The sequence below is a fragment of the Nicotiana sylvestris genome, chromosome 1 (genome assembly GCF_000393655.2).
Source record: "Nicotiana sylvestris chromosome 1, ASM39365v2, whole genome shotgun sequence".
Lineage (NCBI taxonomy): Eukaryota > Viridiplantae > Streptophyta > Magnoliopsida > Solanales > Solanaceae > Nicotiana > Nicotiana sylvestris.
The window spans coordinates 123,877,457-123,900,877 of NC_091057.1; the positions used below are offsets into that span (position 1 = coordinate 123,877,457).

The following is a 23,421-nucleotide window of genomic DNA, read 5'->3' on the forward strand; positions in this document are numbered from 1 at the left end:
GACTATCGTGCACCAAAGATTGATGCACAAAAGAAGAAGAAGAAGAATAAGAAGAATCAAGCTAACATGGTTGAAAATGCTGAAGAAATGGAGGACTTGTGTGTCATGTTGTTTGAATGCAACTTGGTAGGAAATCCTAAAGAATGGTGGATTGATTCTGGAACCACCCACCATGTTTGTGCTAACAAGGAGTTATTTTCTTCTTATGCCCCTGCAGGACCCGATGAGACAATTTTCATGGGAAATTCATCTACAGCCAAAATTGAAATAGTTGGCAAGATTACATTGAAGATGACGTCGGAAAAAATTGTGACTCTAAACAAGTTCTCCATATTCCAGAAATTCGCAAGAATCTTGTGTCTACCTCACTTCTTGTCAAGAATGGATTCAAATGTATTTTTATTTCTAATAGTGTTGTACTAAGAATGATGTGTATGTAGGAAAAGGTTACCTGAATGAGGGCCTTTTTAAGCTAAATGTAATAGCAGTCCCTATCAATAAAGTTAATGTTTCTTCTTACTTACTGAGTCAAACACTTTATGGCATGCACGCCTAGGTCACATCAACTTCAAAATATTGCGAAAAATGATAAATTTGGAAGTATTGCCAAAATTTGATTGCATTAATTCCAAATGTCAAATACGTGTGGAATCAAAGTATGCTAAGCATCCTTATAAGTCCGTTGAAAGGAATTCAAGTCCTTTAGACTTAATTCACACATATATTTGCGACATGAAGTTGTCACACCTCCTTTTTCCGCCCTCGCGAGGGGTGAAGGAATTTTTCCAATTAAAGGACAATCGAAACGGGATTTGTTTATTTGTTTCAGAGTCGCCACTTGGGAGATTTAGGGTGTCCCAAGTCACCAATTTAATCCCGAATCGAGGAAAAGAATGACTCTGTATTACAGTCCGCGAACCAGAAATCCGGATAAGGAATTCTGTTAACCCGGGAGAAGGTGTTAGGCATTCCCGAGTTCCGTGGTTCTAGCACGGTCGCTCAACTTCATATTCGGCTTTTTTATCTGATTTTACACAATTATGAGCTCCTGCACAAGTTTTAACTTTTAACCACTTTTGTCATTATTATTATTATTAGACAGGGAATTGCAACGTTGTGAAAATGTATCTTGAACCGCGTCACAATCAATGTACCCGTGGTCGTCGACACACTTTGACTCCGCTGAGATTTGGATTTGGGTCACATAAATGTGCACCTGAGTTTAAGAAAGTAAGATTAATTAAGACGCGTCCTAAAGAAACTAGTGTGTTGTTATTTTAGGTAAGGCCGTGGAGTTCGCTAAGCGGCCTATCCCGAGTTCTAAGTAATTAACACATACGTTTTTGTGAGGGCCCCGCAATCTGTGTATTTTATTTGGCGAGGCTCGTCTCATTTTTATTTAAAAGGATAAACCTATAGCGACTACATTTCTTCTATTAAGTTCGTCTCTAAAATAAAAGAAAATCTCCCGATTAATTACATGCTAAAAAAAGACGTAACTTATTAGTTATTAGTTTACGGCTAATGCGAATGGAAAATTGCAATCGAGTTTGTACAACGAAAGATTGCTTTCGTTCTATATTCTATTATTTAATAATACTAGAACATGAGATTGACACACCATAATATCACAAAAAATTAACTAGTCTTTGATTAATTTAAACTAACTCGAAAATCAAACAACCCACATATTCTAATCAAAAGATTTACAAACTCAAAAACAAAAGGTCAGCTCCCTTTCTCCGTTTGACAAATGCATCCAAACGGTTATTTTTGCAAATGTGGCTCCTTCCAAATTTCACATGAATTTTGAGGTCGGGGAGGATTATTTTATGATACTTTACAAACTTGTCCGTTCTTTTACGAAAATAGCCTTTCGATAACTGAAAGATACTCTAAGGCTATTTCGGCAAGAACGGTTTAAGACGCGGCCGAAGTTGGTTCGGCTTATTTTTGACTAAAAATCCAAACAGTATTCACCTGACCGCTGACTCTTTTTGTTTTTTTTTTTTCAAATTACAATAAAAACCTGGTGTTGCAAACACGGCCCTTCAGCACCTCGGGGACGAAGATTTTTAAGGCTGTGTGGGTCAACTGGACCAAAATCCTAAAAACAATAACCCAAAGTGGTTGTTTATACAAAGTCAGCCCTCCGACGTCCCTTTCGGGAACATTCGGCTATTTTTGACAAAAACAGCATCACCCGACTGATTTATGACTCTTTTTATCGTTTTTCAAAATAGAAAACTCAATATTGCAAACACGGCCTTTCAACGCCTCGGTGACGAAGATTTTTAAGGTTGTGTGGGTCAACTGGACCAAATCTTAAACATGACCCAAAAGGTGGCTGTTTATGCAAAGTCAGCCTTCCGGCGTCCCTTTCGGGAACATTCGGCTATGTCTTGACAAAACAGCGTCACCCAACTTCTTTATGATGAAATTAAAATTTGACATATATATATATATATATATATATATATATATATATATATATATATATATATATATATATATATATATATTTGCAATTTTTTGCAAAAGGGGAGGTGGACATCACCCGACTTATTTATGACAAAATTAAAATTTTGACATGTTTTTTTTTGTTTATTTATTTGTTTTTGGCTATTTTAGCAAAAGGAGAGGTTGGACCCGATGAGGGCTGCCTACGTATCTCACATCCGGTGAGAATCAAACCCGCGTAGTTCGGGAATAAAACAAATTATATTATTATTATTTTTTATTTTTTTTTATTTTTTTTCTTTAAAAAAAACTAGACTCTTTTTCATTTTCATTTTTGGCATTTCATAAGCAAATAACAAAACCACTTTCAAAGCACGACTCTTTTCATTTTTCTTTTTGGGCAAAATAAAACAAAACTTTATTCATTTTTCATGGCAAGACAAACTATTTTTCTTTTCTATTTTTTGAAAACAAGACAGAATAACGACTCTTTTTTTTCTATTTTTCCTTTGCTTTTAGTAAAGCAAACTAATAAAACATTTTTTCCATTTTCTCAAAATTACGGCAGAGTTTCGACAGTATTTGGGCATTGGTTTTTTCAAAATAAACAATTAATTCCCTAACCGCTATATTTTTTTTTCTTTTCCTCAATTTCACAATATTCCTGATATTCAAAAACCGGTCAACACACAAGTCCGAATCAAATAAATGCACAAGTAGCAGTAAGTAAGATGCATCAGGATGGTCATTTTCATTTTTTGGTACACCTGTCCTAGACAGACCCAACCCCTGTGTTGAGCCTCCAAATTCAAATGCACGTGATGCAAACAAACGTTCCTACTAGGGATCCGGCATGAAGCTGAGTTATTCTAGGTTCATAACCTGGGTATTTGTTCTAGACTGTGTACCCGAGCGGACAACTCGAGTCGAGGAGGGGGCTACGTACCGGGGACCCGCGGGATCGTCCGGCTTTGTAACTTGTCCGGCCTCTTTCTTATTTCAGGTATTGACACTAACAGAATAGGGAGTCTCGACAAGCGAGCTTCTCCCCAGAGGTAAGAAGAGAAGGGTTTCGGCACAGTTTATATACAGTTCAGATAATATCAAAGCGGTAAAAGCATCATTTAGCACATTGAGCCCAACCATGTAACAAAATCAGATAGAACCAAATATAACAATTTATCTAAGCTCGAATTTCTAACCCTAAACCAGTGGTTCTGGGTTTTTATTCCCCAGCAGAGTCGCCAGAGCTGTCACGCCTCCTTTTTCCGCCCCCGCGAGGGGTGAGGGAGTTTTTCCAATTAAAGGACAATCAAAACGGGATTTGTTTATTTGTTTCAGAGTCACCACTTGGGAGATTTAGGGTGTCCCAAGTCAATAATTTAATCCCGAATCGAGGAAAATAATGACTCTGTATTACAGTCCGCGAACCAGAAATACGGATAAGGAATTATGTTAACCCGGGAGAAGGTGTTAGGCATTCCCGAGTTCCGTGGTTCTAGCACGGTCGCTCAACTTCATATTCGGCTTTTTTATCTGATTTTACATAATTATGAGCTCATGCACAAATTTTAACTTTTAACCGCTTTTGTCATTATTATTATTATTTTACAGGGAATTGCGACGTTGTGAAAATGTATCTCGAACCGCGTCACAATCAATGTACCTGTGGTCGTCGACACACTTTGACTCCGCTGAGATTTGGATTTGGGTCACATAAATGTGCACCCGAGTTTAAGAAAGTAAGATTAATTAAGACGCGTCCTAAAGAAACTAGCGTGTTGTTATTTTGGGTAAGGCCGTGGAGTTCGCTAAGCGGCCTATCCCGAGTTCTAAGTAATTAACACATAAATTTTTGTGAGGGCCCCGCAATCTGTGTGTTTTATTTGGCGAGACTCGTCTCATTTTTATTTAAAAGGATAAACCTATAGTGACTACATTTCTTCTATTAAGTTCGTCTCTAAATAAAAGAAAATCTCCCGATTAATTACATGCTAAAAAAAGACATAACTTATTAGTTATTAGTTTACGCTAATGCAAATGGAAAATTGCAATCGAGTTTGTACAAAGAAAGATTGCTTTCGTTCTATATTCTATTATTTAATAATACTAGAACATGAGATTGACATACCATAATATCACAACAAATTAACTAGTCTTTGATTAATTTAAACTAACATTATTAGATGAAGAAGTTATACATATGCAACTCCATTACTCATTAATCAGTCAACTACATTTTTATACAAAGAAAGGAAAATTATATTCAAGCACAAATCTAAACAGGAGGCATTCAACAGGAACAAAGCCTGGTTAATACTTCATTTCGCTTCAAACCGAGAGTGTACAAATGTGTACCTGGAAATGGCAGTACAAGAAGAAAAGAAGGAGGAGTCAGCAGCAGTAATAACACAGCAACGCAACAGCAACCCCACAGCAGCAATTCGAACCAGAATCAAAACCCAGGAAAATTTGAAGAAAATCAAGCAAGCTCGATAGAACAAACCCAAAAGTTAGTAAAAGACTTAAACAGCAACAAACCACATCACCACAAACATACTCAAACCCACGTGTATTAAACCCGAAACTAAACTCGTTTCTCACTTTGTTTTTGTTTTCTCTTTTTAAACTCTCTAACACTTTTGAGATTTTCAGAATGTCTTCCTAAAATCTCTCTCCAAAAATCTCTCTCTAAGTAAGTCTTTCAAGTTCAAGCCCCAGTCTCCATCCTTTTAAAATGTGTCAAATGACTCTATTTATAACAAGACTCTTATCTTGAATTCCCAACCCGAAATATTCTCCTAATTGCATGCTTTGTCCCCACTACTTAATGTTTTCTTTATTTTAAACTCTTGTCCCCCATGCCCACATGTTTTGTCCCCTACTATATTAAACTAATATATCAAACACACCCCATTACATCTTGTCCCCCATGCTTAACTTAAACAATTACATTATTCCCACCCTACTACATTATGTCTTGTCCCCCATTATATTAAACAATTATATCAAATGTTCAATACCAAAAATACCCCTCCGACCTTACCGAAATTACCAATTTACCCCTGAATGTACTGCATTTTACCAAACTACCCCATCAGCTATAACCAATTCACCTAATCGATCTCAACCAAAATACAGCAAGTATGACCAATTTCTAAACAAATTCAACAACAAATCTCATGAACACATATTGAATCATACAGCTTCAAATTAATGGGAATAAGTTAACCATATTGGGAACCAATCCTGGTTAACTTAGACCAAAAATGAATGAGCAAAGAGACAACAATATCAACAACAAAATACATGATTCAAACTAAATCAACAAGCCAAAAACCAAAACATAAACTCACATTAAATCACTGGGTTACAAACGAACTTCAAACAAAGATGAACATGAATTAAATCTATTTTAAACAACAAACATGACGGATTCAAATGATTTAACCAACATTAACAATTTCTGAAAAAATACATAACAACACATGAAACAAACTGAAGAAATAATTAATTAAATTTCAATTTGAATCTAACGATATTAAACTAACATGAACAAACCGAAAAATTAACAAAACGACAAACACGAACAAAACAAGAACCAAACATTTACCAATTTTAGATTCGATAATATCAAAACAAAATGCGGACAAAAATGAAACTCAAATGCACTAACCGGATCGGAACCACGAACAACGACTGACCAACGACGAACTCGAACTGTGTATGGACTGTTTCGACAAACCCCGACCAAAGCTTGAACAAACGAGATGGTTAAGTCTCGTCATTGAGCCAAATGCTCGACTAGGCTAGATGCAACAGGAGCAGCAGAAGCTGCTTGGCCACGAAGACGACCAGTTCTTCATGATTCTGGAAATAAGACCGACCTTTTGGCTAGGTGGTGCGTCACGACGGACAGTACTAGCATGACAAATATGTTGATGGTTACCACCACCATGAGGATGTCCCACAGGATTCATAGCAACACCACGAACCTTGGGCCAGCAGTTCCTCTTTACCCGGTACTTGTGGTATGCGTTATCGGGGTTGTGACTGATGACAGGGAGGTGAAGCAGAAGCAGTCGAGGCAGATGGAGGTAGCAGCAACGAGCTGGGAAGCGGAGCTACTGGTCGTGTGGACGGAGGAGATGAAGCAAACCCTGCGTCCATGGATGGAGCTCGGAGATGGCAGTGGTGAGTGGAGGCAGCCATAGGAGCTCGAGCTCGAGCTCTATGAAGACGAAGAAGATGAAGGCAGAAGCAGCTGGGTCTGTTTGGATGTAGCAGAAGACGCAGCGACGCAGCAGAAGCGACTGTTTCAGGTGGTCGTCCGACATGGTGAGGAGGAGCTACTGTCGAGGACAATGAAGAAGATGAAGGAGTAGCCATGGTTGCGTGTGTGATTGACGGAGACGACAAAGATGAAGCAGCAGCGGAAGCGTGGTCCGTTTGGAGTGAGCTTGAGGGGCAGCCATGGATGGGCTTGGAGAGTTTTTGGAGAAGAAGAGGGAAAGATAGAGGGGGGCGGATGAGTTTGGTTTAGGTTTAGGAAATGAAAAAAAGTGAAGATTAGGTGGGGTTAGGCCTTTTGGGGTTATGGGGCGGACTGGGTCGACCCGATTTGAAGTGGACCGGGTCATGGGGAAGGTTGGGTATTTTTTGGGCCTGTGGTTTGAATTTGAAGAAGAGCCCAATTCCGATTTTCTTTATATTTTTGCTCTCTTTTCTTCTTTTATTTTTCTAAAACTAAATTCTAAAAATCCTTAAATTATCATATAGAACTAAATTGAGTTGTAAAAGCGCAAATTAACTCCCAATAACAATTAACACACAATTAAGTAATAACTAAGCATGAAATTGTACAATTGGACATTAAATGCTAAAAATGCAAAAGATGCCTATTTTTGTGATTTTCATTTTTGTAAAACAAACTTAATTACTAACAATTGTAGGATTAAATCCTAAATTCAAATGCGACATATTTTTGTATTTTTTATTAATTTAACAAATAAACATGCACAGACAAATACAAATGATTATCCAAAAATGTCACAAAAATTCTCAAAATTGCACACCAAGGAAAATCGTTTTATTTTGAATTTTTGGGAGTAATTCTTTCATAGGGCAAAAATCACGTGCTTACAGAAGTCAACACCATCTCACGGTGGAAAAAAGTAGTTCATTACTTTTATTGACGATAGTACGAGATATTGCTATGTTTACTACTTAATAGTAAAGATGAAGCAATTGATGCTTTCAAGCAATACAAGAGTGAAGTTGAAACACAACTAAACAAAAAGATCAAGATGATAAGAAGTGATAGGGGTGGCAAATATGAATCTCCTTTTGAAGAAATATGTTTGGAAAATGGCATTATTCACCAAACAACTACCCCTTACTCTCCACAATCTAATTGAATTGCGAAGAGAAAGAATCGAACGTTGAAAGAGATGATGAATGCATTGTTGATAAGTTCTGGTTTACCACAGAACTTGTGGGGGGAAGCTATACTTACAGCTAACCGAATAATTAATTGTGTAACTCTCATAGTAAAACATAGTCTATTCCTTATGAAAAATGGAAAGGAAGGAAGCCCAACTTGAAATACTTCAAAGTGTGGGGGTGTTTAGCTAAGGTACAAGTTCCTAAACCTAAAAAGGGTTAAGATAGGTCCAAAAATGGTTGATTGTGTATTTATTGGATATGTAACCAATAGCAAGGCATATCGTTTTCTGGTTCATAAATTAGAAAATCCTGAGATCCACGTTAATACGGTAATAGAATCAGATAATGTTGAATTCTTTGAAACTATTTATCCGTATAAAAAGGAAAGTGAATTGTCCTACCAAAAGTCAAAACGACCTCGGGAGGAACAACAGATGGTATGCCTAATGAGGAAAATCCGAGAAGAAGTAAACGTCAAAGAACATCTACTTCATTTGGTCCAGATGTTTTGACTTTCCTGGTAGAAAATGAGCCTCGAACCTTCAAAGAAGTAATGTCTTTCTCAGAAGCACAATAATGGAAAGAGGCTGTTAATAGTGAAATAGAATCCATATTGAGCAACCACACTTGGGAATAGGTTGATCTTCCTCCAGGTAACAAAACTTTGGGTTCTAAATGGATTTTCAAGAAGAAAATAAAAGATGATGGTACTATTGACAAATACAAGGCAAGACTTGTTGTCAAAAGATTTAGACAGCGAGAAGGTCTTGACTATTTTGACACATACTCGTCGGTAACAAGAATTACATCCATTCGGATGCTAATAGCGTTAGCCGCCTTGTATGGTCTTCAAATCCATCAAATGGATGTAAAACAACCTTCTTAAATGGTGATCTAGAAGAAGAAATTTACATGAACCAACCTGAAGGATTTGTGGTTCCGGGAAAAGAAAAGAAGGTGTGCCGACTTGTTAAGTCCCTTTATGGACTAAAACAAACACTCAAGCAATGGCATGCAAAATTTGACAAAACAATGTTGTCAAATGGATTTAAGATTAATGAATGTGATAAATGTGTTTACATTAAAAACCTTCCAAATCATATAGTCATTGTTTGCTTATATGTTGATGATATGCTAATAATGAGTAAAGACATTGCCGACATTCAAGCTATTAAGTGTATGCTTGCTAGTAAGTTTGATATGAAAGACTTAGGAGTTGTCGATGTAATTCTAGGAATTAAAATCCAGAGGACTCCTCAGGGTCTGGCTTTGTCTCAATCACATTACGTGAAAATGGTACTGGAAAAATTCAAACACTTGGAATTTAGAAGTGCAAGAACTCCAATTGACTAAAACCATTATTTTGTAAAGAATAAAGGTGAAAGCACGTCTCAATTGGATTATGCTCGTGTGTTGGGAAGCTTAATGTATATCATGAACTGTACACATCCTGATATAGCTTGTGCAATAAGTAAACTTAGTCGATTCACAAGTAATCCCAACAAACATCACTGGTTAGCAATGAAACGAGTTCTAGGATATTTGGAATATACCCAAGACTACACTTTGCACTACAATAGATATCATGCGGTTATCGAAGGATATAGTGATGCAAATTGGATAACCGACTCAACAGAAACAAAGTCCACAAGTGGATATGTTTTTACTGTTGGTGGAGGAGCAGTATCTTGGAAGTCTTCCAAACAGACGTGCATCGCTCGCTCTACAATGGAATCAGAGTTTATAGCTTTGGATAAGTTCGGCGAAGAAGCTGAATGGCTTCGAAATTTCTTAGAAGACATTCTGTTCTGGCCAAAACCTTTGGCTCCTATATGCATACATTGCGATAGTGAGGCTGCAATAGGACAGGCAGGGAGCGTATGCATAACGGAAAGTCTCGTCATATATGATGAAGACATAAAACTGTTAGACAACTACTCTCTAGTGGAATTATCACTATTGATTAAGTAAGATCAAAGGATAATGTGGTGGATCCGCCTACAAAAGGCCTAACTAGAGAGGGAGTTGAGAAATCATCTAAGGGAATGGGACTATGGCCGAGGATAAGTCATCATGGCGGTAACTCTACCTAGAATTTTGGATATTCCGAGATCTAGGTTCAAGGAGCTCAAACAAAGTTGTGATTGACGGGTTCAACATTGTCAAAGTAAAATCTTTGGTCCCTTCTCGTAATGAAGACAATGTTAAGTAACAAGGATAAAACTTTACACATTCTTTAATGATTACCTAAGTTTGATGTGGTATTTATCAAATAGTGTCAATCTAAAGGATTACATGTGTTAGGAATCACCTATGTAAGTGTGAGTGGAAGCCGCTTCAATGAGAATTTTGTAAGGCCAATTCTCTACGCACTTATGAAACCAGGCGGTGTTCATGGCTGAAACGAACACAACAATGAGAACCAAAAGACGGTTAAGGGTTGGTTGTGTGACATATGGTTGTCTAGGTATACACTAAAGTTCGACGGTTCAAAGATATCAAATCTACCGATTGACCGAGTATATCCGACATATGTTCACTACGGAAAGTTCAAAGGGAAACCTACTTATCCAGATGCAATTAATCCTTACTTGCAAATCACACAGCTTTCATCTATGTTCATTTTTGTTACAGTCCTTCCCATTCATGTGGGGGATTGTTGGACTTTAAGCCATTGGTCATTGGGCTTTAAAGACTAGAAGTCTGAATTGGGAAATGGTGGGAAATAAAATAGAGGAAAATGAAAAATTTGGAAAATTTGAATCAAGTGAGCTTTTTCATTTATGACAAATGAACTTTGTCCCTCATTGATGAGGGACAACTACACTTGTGTGTATAAATATAGGATCACTTCTTAGAGCTCTTGAAGGAGTTGAAGAGAATGAAGCCTCGCGTCGTCATCGTCGCTCGGCTCGGCTTCAGCTTCGGCTTCGGATTTATCAAATGATCGATCGATGAGATTAACTTTTTGGACAAAGTTTATTTAATTAATTATTTAAAAATTAATTAAGTGTCAGTCAGTTCATTAACGGAATAAACTGGAATATGTATAATCCAAAACGTTGAACGCTGCTTTCCCTTCTGTTCACATTATGAACAGACACCTCTTCCTTTCAAATATCCGTTCACATTATGAACAGACATCACACCTCTTCCGACAATTGCCTATAAATTCTGAGGCAGCTGAAAAAAGATAGAACTTCCTTCTGAAAATCCAGCATTCTACTTCGTAGTTTCTCTTTTAAATTCGTAAGTGTGATTTTCTCCATTCTTTGAGTGCGTTGGTATCCTGCAGTTTGTATTGCCACTGTTGCAGGAATGTTTATTCTGTTTCATCCTGGGAGGATTTAATCCATTACCTTGGCAACTTGTGAGGGGTTAAAATTCCTTAAGGACACACAAGGAAATTGTGGACTCGGAATATTTCTTATCGTTTACAGTTTTTCCAGTTTCTTCTAATAGTTTTTCTAATTTCTGTTTTAACACAGTAGCGACTACGCACACTAGTCCATACATGCCTACACAAATTCACACATGTCCGCACCTCACTCTTTTCTAACTTTATGTATGAAAACATTAAATTAATGCAAACACATCTAAACAAATGTGGACAAATGGAAATAAGTTTATTACTATTTTTTAACAATCCATACACAATGAGCAAGAAGTCAAGAACTAATAAAAATAGAAAGAGTCAGATATAGTTTACAACTCGACGAGTTTAAAAAAGTATTTACAAATTCAAAGTATTATTAAGTGTTTTGGACATGAGAAAAGTATACCTTGACTATCAAATCCTTCATTGCAGAGACCAGGATGTCAAAGACTTGATCTTTATGTGATGTGTTACGGACCAAGATCCTCGGGCCAGGGGTGGCTTGAGGAGGAGGCTAGTAAAGCTTTTGCTTTAGGTACCTTAAATGTTGGGGGCCCAAAAATATTTTTAATTGTGGATTTACTATTTTATTTTCGTTTAAACAATATTGAAGTTTATGGAAAAAGAAAACAAAAATACTAAATCCTTATAGAGAAAGACTATCTATTTTTTAATAATAGAAATATTTAGAACTTTGAATTAAGATACTCAAATCTTCATAGTGATAAATAACATTATTTTACAATAAGATCCAACGTAACCAATTGTAAATACGTGGCTAATATCTTATTAACTTAAATTTTCTTACCAATGTGAATATTAATATTATATTTTATAAGATAACTACACTATAGACAAAAAGAAAGGAAAAAAGGAACCAATGTAATATTACATACTATATTTTACAAGATAACTATACTATAGACAAAAAAATCAAGGCTCTTAATTAACGTTTGGCTTTAGGCCACGAGTTTTATTGAGACGCCTTTGCCTCGGGCCAATAATTGGAGTGAAAGCCACCGAGCATTGCAGCTTTGAATAATAGCTCCAACCAAACTGTAATGGGCATTTGCCCAAGAATGATCGAACGTATATTCACCATAAGAATGGCTGTGGATTTGGATCAGAAGTAGTTAGCCAAGCATGTCATCTGGAAAAAAATCGAGATATTATCCAATAAAGGAAACATATTAAAAGCATGGTCCACAAATAGCATGCCAGATGTTGAACCTTTTGAGATAGAGGGAATCAACACCTAAAATACTGTTCCCTCCGTTTCAATTTATGTGAACTCATTTGACTGGGCACGGAGTTTAAGAAAAGAGAAAAGACTTTTGAACTTGTGGTGTAAAATGAAGCACATATATTTTGTATGGCTATAAATCATTGCATAAAGGTAAATTATTTCCAAATAAGGAAAGAGGTCATTCTTTTTGGCACGGACTAAAAAGGAAATAAGTTCACATAAATTGAAACGGATGGAGTATTATTTTCGCCTTATCACAAAGATAGAAGAGATACATGATTAGCTGCCCAGGTCACTCACGAGATGACTGAATAACAGTTAGTATCAAAAATATTCCAACATTTTCTTATAATCTGATTTCTTCACTGTATCTTCATCCACAGTCTGTGTCCTCTTCTCCCTCCGCCGTTCCAATTCAACCTTCAATTGTTCATCTTTGCGCATAAAAGATTTTTTTGAAGTCTGTTGAGTCTTAACCGGCAGTTGCAAAGATATTTCCGTCATCAACACGCTAATATCTTGCTGGAGACACTTTATTGGCACAGTTAGGTCTTCTACCCCTTTTTTCACCTTATTAATTAGCACATAAGTATACCAGCCACAGATAATGAATCCAACAATTTCAACTAACACAGAAAATAAAATAAAGTAAAAAACATGACACCTTGATTTCCTGCCTACAAACAAGACAATCAATGGGACATTTATAGCAAACGATAGTATTAGGATAGCGACTGAAATTTTCAATGGATGGCTAACCTGACTTTGTAATCTCAAATCTTTTTCTTGTAAAGTATTACGAGAATGAAATGACGCCCCAGCTTGACTCTAGACCAAGACTCCTTACAACTCGTATCAATAGCGGCACTGAGCGGCCGGAGATTGATTGAAAAGGCAGGCCACCCGACTAGAGGGACTGAGAAATTAATTGAGTACAAAACTTATCTTCAAGCTTTACCTTATTCTGATCGTTCAGAGGGCGATCGCGGGGTCACTGAATGAAGTCCTCCGTTTCTTTCGGAGGTGCTGACCCGCAGCGAGGCAGAGATGACTAAGTGACATATGGAATATGGCGACGACAACAGCATGTCGTAGAAGGAGATAACAGGTGGAGCCAACGACCCACTAAGACTAACCTATCTACAACTACATCCCCGAGCGGCAGTCAAACGGGGGCGTGAATGCGAGATGCCAGCGGAATGATCGGCCGGACAGAGGCTAGGGCTGCTTCCTTCCCACCGCGTCCTCAAATCGTGTCTCCAATTCTTGTAGCACACCTGATATTCTGTTAAGATTCTTCTTAACATCAAAGAGATCTATAGCCCTCATAATTGTTGGGAGAGAGTATTTTTTCGAAAGAATGTGAAAGAGTGTATAGCCGAAAAAACATTTAGGTTCATGAAAAGAAGCAGTAAAACCCTAATTACGCCAAAAGTGTTAAATTTACCCTTATCTCAAATAATTTTTTAAAAATTATCCCAAATTTTAAGTAACCGACAATCTCCCTAGTATATTATACTAGTTAGAGGGGTGGCCCGTGTTGAGCCCGGGCCCAAGCTCAAAAATGTAAAAGCTTTCAACTTCTCGTAGATCCATTGATAATTACACTGATAATTGTACCTGCTATTTTTTTTAATTATTTACTCATTTTTAGTATAGTTTTCGACATGCACTTAATGGAACAGAAGGAAGTTCAACTAATTTGAGCTAAAAGGATAATTTTTCGTCTAATTAAGACTAAGGACGTTTAAGTTATTACATGCAACTTTGCGCTGGTAAAGAAAAATGAGTGACGACAGCAACATTTACATTAATAAATTAGGTATATACATAACTTTGAGATCCAACTGCACAGATTGTCATACTGGCAATGATTTGATATTGTGCAAAGATTCTACAGCCGTTGTGTACTCATACCAAAACCTGGTCACTGGATTCACCATCACTATTTACTCTATACTCTTATGGAAAATCAACATATAATTCTTGGTGAATAAATAATGTAGCAGAAAGGAGATAAATAATTAGAATTTGCATGGTACAAATTGGAAGGAGGAGAGTTCCGCTGCAGCTATATAGAGACAATCGATCTTCACCTGTTTCACAACCTTCTTCTCTTTAGCTCACTGTAAAGATAAAATGCCTAAATTTACTAAAGTACACTACAAACGTCATTAGAGAAAAACATTGCACTTGTTTGGCTACATAAGTCAATCCCATACCAAACTTGTCAAAGCTTGAGCTAAAGAAAATGCAGGGAGAGCACATCGTTGACAGTACCCAGACCTATCCCATTTTGAAAATACTGTGAAAGGCCAATTTTGTTGCGCCTTTCACTTAAGAAGAGGATACACTGGCTAGAGCATGAAAGGCATTATAATTCTATTGTTCCAGTATCAGAGCCTACGTTACAAAGACGGAAAGATGAATATTAAAGTAAGAAACTCAGTAATTCAGACAAGGTCACTACATAGGAAATATAAATCCATTTATACTATTATTATTTTGATAAATAATGGTAAAGTAGTATTATATCAGAAAAACCAGAATAAAGTAAGTGCTAGTTGGTATGAACAACCCAATAACAAACTATGAAAATTACTAATAAAATCTATCATGGCGTCTACGTCATTAACATTGATTCTAGCTTATGTTACACCAAAAAAGGGAGCAAAGATCATTTATGCTTAAGGCTAACTATGTTCTCCTCTCTGTCTTCAAATATTCTCAAGTTCTTTTCCCTCCATATGACCCATCAAATAAACTTATAATTATGTTGCTTCATGCAATGCATGTCTTAGTTGTTTTTACCCTGAATATAAATCATCTTTAACCCAGTTCCAAAACAGAATCAGGAAGATAATGCCTTGCGTGAAGCGAGTAGAAGCAAGGTTCTTTTGACATACTCCAACGTTTAGCGAGCTGAAGAGGAATTCTCATATTGCTTTTTGGTGGTCTCTCTCTCCACCCCCCACCCCTCTCTTTTTTAACTTTATATATAGTTGTAGTAACCAAGGGAGGAGGAGTTGATCTAAGGTTAGAGTTTGTTGAGATCCTGAATTGGTATCAAAAGATGTGAGTTAGCATTTGAATGAAAAATCCATAAACAAAATTTGGTGGAGTGACTAAAAAGTAGTTAACAATATCTAGAGTTTACTTTATTCAAATTCCTGCACCAACACATTGTCCTTTCCCTACAATAATTTTGTGTTTCTTCAAAACTGAGTCTCAAACAATGTTAGAATGCAATTTTGCATATCTACAGATTTATATGACCTTGAATGTTTGTGTAACATGAAAAGCTTACCTTATTTTGTGCTAGAAGGTGCATTCATGTTGAGTTCTTAGCGTCTTCTGCTTTTTCCAACTGCATAGAACAATGAGCTGAGTTAATGCACACGTTCAACTTAAAACTGACCATAACCGATGTAGTAGAAACCGGTAGAAAAAACAAATCGCCTTGCAAATTTAACTTACAATCTGATAGAACAAAAAAAGTATGTCATCCTTAGCTCTTTGATTTTGAGTGCTTAACAAGCCAATCACCAGTTGAGTCAATATTGAGCCAATCACCTCTTTTCCTTTTATTGAAAAGGCAGGCCGAGTAGATGATTAAAGGAGTCAACTTAGAATGCAAGTGTAGACTGTGTTAGAAGGCAAGTTTCCAATTTCAGCTTAAGGTTTGTTTGCTTCATTCAATTTTTTCATATGCCCAATAGAAGAAATGAAAATCCACCTCTAAATGTTGCAACACTCTATGAGATAAAGACACTGAATATCATATTATGTTAAGTTCCTGGCACACTTCGTCCCATGAATATCCTTTCTTCTTTGCTCCCTTCAAACTTAACCCTTGGCATTTGCAATATTACATCTTTGATGGCTATGTGGATTCAGTGGCAGGCTAGTCTGAATAGAAAATTTACTACTTATGCAAAATAGATAATTTAGTAAGTGTCTTCAAGATTTAATCACAATTCCTTTTTTTTTCCTTTTTGTAATGACCAAAGGACATCATCAGTACAAGCATGAGCGTGACCCCAAAGTACCTGAAATGCAGCAGTAAAAAGCTTTTATTTAGTGTCACATTAGATGAAAAAGTAATGTCAAGAACCAGAGTGTCGCTCCTGGAAAAAAAAATATCGAAGTCTAACCGTAAAAAAAAATATCAATCAAAATGCTCGACCAACAGGAGTTAATCGCCACACCCCTATTACACCATATGTTGCACATGGTACATTGGCCACCAAAAAGCATAGGGAGCAAAATAGGGTTAATGCCACATTTAACTGTAGAATGGAATAGAAATAGTTGTATGCTCTGTATTGGAGAAATCCTTGGTAAGAAACGCTTTCCCAAATAGGCCCTATGCGACGCGAATCCGGATTAGTCGTATTCCAATGTGTGAACCGAATACCGAATTAAAAAAAATGGAGATTCACTAGCAAGAGTAACGTGTTAAACAATTTGTTCTATTTATTCCTATTTAACTACTTACAACTTTTGATCTAGTTGAATGACCGTTTAGTTTAACATCTTAGAGAGCAGATGATGACTCAAATATATATCAGACAACATTAACTCAGGGTAATTCTAGAATAAAAAGAAGTGAACTCATAACATGAATGAGATTACCCCATCGATATACGCTCATAAGATCCTTGACCAACAAAATCCAGTTGAACGTTTTATTAGAAATTACTACCTTGATGAGCTACTTGTATCCTACTTCCAACATCTGATGGCAATAGTTGCACCCACGTAATCAATGGCAAAGATACTTGACTGAGTTCTTGATGTTCAGTTGCATTCGTTCGCTATTGAACAAGCCTGTAGCATATTAAAAAGATTACACATATTCAGAAGCTTCTTACTTGTTCTAAAGCCAGGCTGAATCACAATGCACATCCTACCATCTAACAAGGCATATAAAAATGCTCAGCGAAACAGGACGGATGAATGCTGGATCCCGTTGTGAATACATCAGACCGACTAAAAAAAGTAACTACAATATTCAGATAGTGTAGTAGGTGGAGTGTTGATAGTTTAGTTCTTTTGATATCTCAAGTTCCTCTTAAAGCAACTACTTGGCAGGTCTTTCTTTTGTTGATAAGTCTACCGTGCAGGTCCCTATTTACACTCTTTTGCGGAATTTTTCTTATACTTCTAGAACTACAGGAAAGTATCTTGTGAAGAAAATCAAAATCAGGTTTGATTCTGTAAGCACAGAAGAAAGCATGTAGCTGCTGATATTTTACAAGTGTCAGTTTTAAGATAACTAGGAATTTTTTCAGATGGGAAACTTTAAAATATTCACTCTATGGATATCCATATTCCTTCCAATCTTCACATCCAGTAGCGTGACCTTCAACTCTTGCTGCCTGATTCATACAAGGAGCTCTCTTATTACTTGAAAGTGTTATTGTTACTCCTTGGTTGAAGTCTCCAAAACTCTTAGTATCACTACTATATCTCAACAAATGTTAATAAAGTGTTACCTAATATGACATAACAAAGAGTAAATAGCATATACTTACAGTATCATGGATTCTCCAAGTGTAAGGAGGAACTCCTGTATTTGAGAATGATCGCAAACACCAAGTAAAGATAAGGCCTCAAGGAGAATACTTGTGTTTTGTTGGTCATCTTAGCAATATTTCTAATTTGAAATGCTTAGTCAGTTAGTTGTTTATAATGATTAATGATGTTTGCCATGGGCTTGATGACTGTGAAGAAACAGAAACAAATGAGGCACCGGTCCACCTCTGCATTCAGAGTCCTCAAAATTTGTCATATTTACGAAAACAAAAACAATCTGCTTTCAGCCAATGGAAACAAAAGGAATTGCAAATGCAGTAGGCACAACCACAATTGTTCTTGAATAACAGCTAAAATCAAAGAATATTGCGAATCTCCTTAAGGAAGGAACATTATTTGGAGAATAATGAATTGGAGAATAGGTTGCTGAGGAAAATCGTCACAGTAGGCCAGACTGCTGCAAAAAGTAACTCTTTGTAACTTTTCAAGGCAATCCTAAGTGCAGAAGAGATACTATGAGTCACCTGGGAGAAAAGTGTAAAAAAAACAAACATGAGCTTCCCGTGAAGTTCCACTGTATGTCCATACTCGTTCCATAGCCGCTGATTTTCCGACGACGATAGAAACAACAGATCTCAACAATTTCATAAGCAGAAACAAAGACAACAACAACAACAACCAGTGTAATCCCACAAGTGGGGTCTGGGAGGTAATATGTACGCAGACGTTAACTCTGCCGAGGGCAGAGAGGGTGTTTACTGGAGACCCTCGGCAGAAACAAAGAAAGCAGAGAAAAATCGGAGAACCTAAAGACACCGAAAGAAGACAGAGAGGAATCGCAAAAGGTGAACACCACTTTTTCTTTACCTAAAAGGACTCTAAAGTGGCCCAATTTACGTTCAGCTAGGAAATAATGTAAACAAAATCTAGGGGTAAAACTGACCTTTTGAGCGAGACGAAGTCCTGCTTACCCTACCACCAAATTTCACGGAATTTAGTCCAACCATTATGTTATTTTTTACGCCAAATCTTCTCTATTCTATATTATATTATTACCTTCTATTTACTTTTCATTTTTTATTTACTTCAAATTAATACGATCTTTTTTTCTTTTCTTCATATTCATTATATATAATTCACATTCACCACTTATATAATCATTTATTACAAAATTATTTTAAAGAATAAATCAACTAAAAGTGAAATCATAGATAAAAGATAATTAAATAAATATTACATCATAGTCAAATTTAATTTAAGTACCACATAAATATTTAACTTTCGCATCTATTCTCCCATAAATGCTCGATTAATGCATTACGAAGTGCGAAATGCGCATCTTTATCCTTAATTTTTTTGTGTCGAGCTAAAAATTATTCAACATTAGATATCTTACATTTGCATTTTTTATTTTTAAATAATGGTTATATCTCTTTTTATACAATTATAATAATAATAACATTAACTTATAATTTTATATAAATATAATATATACAAAAATTAATATATCAAAAAATAGGATATAAAATTAAAATTATAAAGATCTTAATATAAAAATTAATTATATACACAATATATGATAAATTAAAAGTCCAAAAAATAAAAAAATTGAATAAAATAATAATAAACCAAATTTGGAGTGATGATTCATGCTCTATAATGGTGCAAGATTTAGTGTTATATTGGAGCAAAAAAACATCATTTCTTGCACCAAATTTTGATTTGGTGCAAGAAATGGTGCAGCCTTGGAGATGGTATTACTCCCGCTTCTAAATAAGTATAATATAAATATAAAAATATAATAATAATATAAGTATAAGATTATATATAGAAAGAATAATACCCACATTATGCACGATCAATAGTAAATAAATTAATCATAGCAAATTTTGTCTTTAAATATTATCTATAAAAGTATCTATAGCAAATTGTCTATAGATACTTAATTTATGAGATATTAGAAACAACTTTTAATATAAATGTAATACTCCTTTATATTAAACGTATTTAGAGTTAACCAATTATATTAATCAAAACATGAACTAATATATTCATGGTATTCCAAACAAAATAATTACGTATTATACACGAATTACAACATTCCTCAAAAATATGGTCAAATCTTAATAGCACCAGTGAAATGCTTATGTAAAGGTTTCCATTAATGTTTCAAGGATATTATTAGCATTAAAATAGAACAAATTATATTTCTTCACTTTTACTTTTCACAGAAAGTATTCATTACATTAAGATGTGATCAGCTTATTATTAGGACTCTAAAGTTCTTATTGACCATAAAAATTGGAAAGTACATTATGAAACTTTTTAATTAATGATCACGCCCAATTATGCCTTATAAAAAGGTCAATGCGGTCGTTGCAAATATAATCCGGTTTACAAGTCCGGAATCGAATCCCACATAGAACTAAGGCTTAGCTACAACTGTTCACTATCACCAAGAAGACAAGCTTGAACAGTTCCTAACTTATAGATATTTAGATTCTTGTGTTTAACTAATTGATTAACAAATTAAAATAATAAATTAACAACTAAAGATACTAAGAGTTAGAGACAAGATTAAGGAGGTCTAGAGTTATGATTTCCCCAATTGTCGGAATCCTTCCCGCTATGTCTTCTATAATTTCGCCTAAGTATTCTCTACCGATCATGAGCACTCTTATTACCGTAAATCTCTCCCGAGTAATCACGACAATTTACTAGACGCACTCTCCCGAGCTACGCTAGCTGGCTTTTGATACAGCTCACTTCAGATCGCACCCAAGGCTTCGTTATCCCTAATCCCGCCTTTAAACCCTCGGTTATTGATCCCTCATATACTCTGGGAGTGGTGTTGTTCAACAATTACCTAAATATGCACTCTCTCCCGAGTTATGCACACTAAATAGGCACAGCTAATTGAGAGCTCTTCAATTAACTACAATAAGAACGTAGTTGAACAAATAGAGATTATACTACGGCTCAATTATATAAAAACATAACAAGAATTTATCCTACAAAAGGTTCTATCAAAACTCTAGATAACAATTTAGCTATTCATAATAGTATGTAAAACTACAATACTAAAAGTCATAACCAACAATAAAAAATAGGAAGAGAAAAGAAAAAAACTTGTAGAAGAATTCTCAAACCTTGCTCCTATTGTGTCTCTGCCTCCTTAGGTCAAATCTATGTCAAAAATATGTCCTCTTTCTTTTCTTGGCCGGCTTCCTTGGTTTAATATAGGGTTTAGGGCTTAAAATCCCGTGTTTTGTACCTTGGTCCCTCAAATTTATGCATCCTGCCGCGGTTCCACCGCGGTCGCACCGGAACCGCGGCCAAACACCCTCTCAAATTCTTCAGTTGTCTGCGACTGCCCTCTGCCGCGGTCGCGGTTTTTGACCCTGTTCCGTTTGAAATTTGGAAAAACGTAAAACAGGAAAGTTGTATCCCTTTGAGTTAGCTTTCCAACCATATATTGTGAAGCTCACATGGAGTTCTGAGTAAAAAGTTATGTCTATTTTACTAGACAGTGCGCAATATGCCTCTTCGAGTTTTCGTTTTGTTGTTTTATCATCCGTTGATCCCCGAACGCGATCCCGGCTTAATTACTTGCGCTATTACTCAGACTTCAAAGCTCCAAACCACTTAAATTTATTACATAACATCTATATAGCTCGGAATCACACCTACAAGGCATAAAACACACAATTAGTGCAAAACACTAGCGATTAAAGCGCAAACTCAACTAAAGTGCAGTAAATTAGAGTGTAATAATCGACTAAAATACGTAATTATAGCCTATCATCAACACCTCACACTTAAACCATTGCTCGTCCTCGAGCAATCAAACTACACACTTTTTTTATAGACACGACCTTTTTAAACAATTCTCCTAACTCATCACACCAAGAGTATTTAAAATAGACTAAGCACAAAAGCGTAACATCTTCACCTCAAGATTTGACTCATAAGTACCACGCATTATTCACAATTCACCTACTTACTCTAACATAGAGGTCACTGACATTACCTTTCCTTCATGAATCAAGTGCCCTCACACAACAAAAGAGAGTAGTTCCACACAATAAAATTTAAGAACACTTAGGAACTCAAGATAGAAAGAATTCACTCACTCTCAGAAATAACATTCATATGCCACAAAAGATGCACCATAAGCTTGCCCGTAGTGTACTACTCTACTAATGGAGCTCATTCAATCTAGGATCAATTAGGACTTTATTTGGTTGTAATGTAGGCTACGGGACGGGTAGGATACATTTAGATATAAGAGTGACTACACCTCCCTAAGCACTTTAATACATATACTTTAACATTCAAACCTCATACTTATGTCAAGCCAAACTCCACCTTCACATCAATATACATCAACTCCCAAATTATTTAAGCCCAATTATATCAAGAGTCACCACTATCAAAGAATATTTTTTTTACAGCAATACAACTTTTTTTTTCTTTTTCAATTCAAGAGACTCTTGCTTTTCAAATCAGTGCACCCTTTCTCCTTATTTCATTAGTTCCACTCAAAAGTCAAACCAACCACCCCACACTTTAACTTTTAAAAGTTCATAAACAACTCAAGTGCTCATGAGAGGTTACAATGGTTCAATAGATGGTTAATTCAAACAAATGGGTAAGGCTTGTAATGTGGTTGCCAAAGAAATAAGATTATAGGCTCAAAGGGGTTAACTACGATACATAACAATTAGGTGGGTAAAATATACATATCTGGCTCAACAAAGATATGTCTATATCACTTCCTAGACTGAATAAAACTACTATTTCGCTTTGCAAACACACGGGGCAAGTTCTAAGCATAAAATGCAATGCACAGAATATAACAAATCCTTACACACACATGGCACATGACTCACTCAAGATTGGATCATCAAGACACTCTAGTCAAAGCAGTTAAGCAAAGTTAAGATCATACAATTTAAGGTACTTCTACAAGAGTCAAAAACTGAGCCTAAGCGTCACAACCAAAGTACTCATTATTCTCAAGGCATAACAAAGTCAAGAGATATTGCTTCACTTCAAAACACAACACAATGACTCCTACTCCCAAAAAAAACTAACTACACCCGGTTCAAATAAAACCCTTGGAAAAGAACCGTGGTTTAAAGAAAAACCAAGGGGGAATTATTACACTACCTAACAAAAAAAAATCTTTTTGTACTTTTTCTTTAGACTTAAATCCCTCAAGAAAATTGTCTAATAGATCCATCGTCGGGAAATGTCCAATCTTTTCTATTTAAAAAAATCTTATTCAATTAAACTAACACAACTAAAATAGCATAGAAAGTCACTCAGACAATCTCCTCACCTCACACTTAAA

The 23,421-nt window shown here is 35.9% G+C and overlaps 1 long non-coding RNA gene across 1 annotated transcript; it reads right to left on the minus strand.

Annotated features, from left to right (window-relative positions):
* Positions 1 to 14,303: 14,303 nt before the first annotated feature.
* Positions 14,304 to 18,928, minus strand: LOC104234589 (uncharacterized). The gene is made up of 5 exons (XR_011405196.1): positions 18,065 to 18,928; positions 17,233 to 17,357; positions 16,005 to 16,576; positions 15,835 to 15,894; positions 14,304 to 14,930 (listed from the first exon to the last, which is right to left on the minus strand). It is a non-coding gene; the product is annotated as an uncharacterized lncRNA (long non-coding RNA).
* Between the last annotated feature and the right edge of the window lie 4,493 nt (positions 18,929 to 23,421).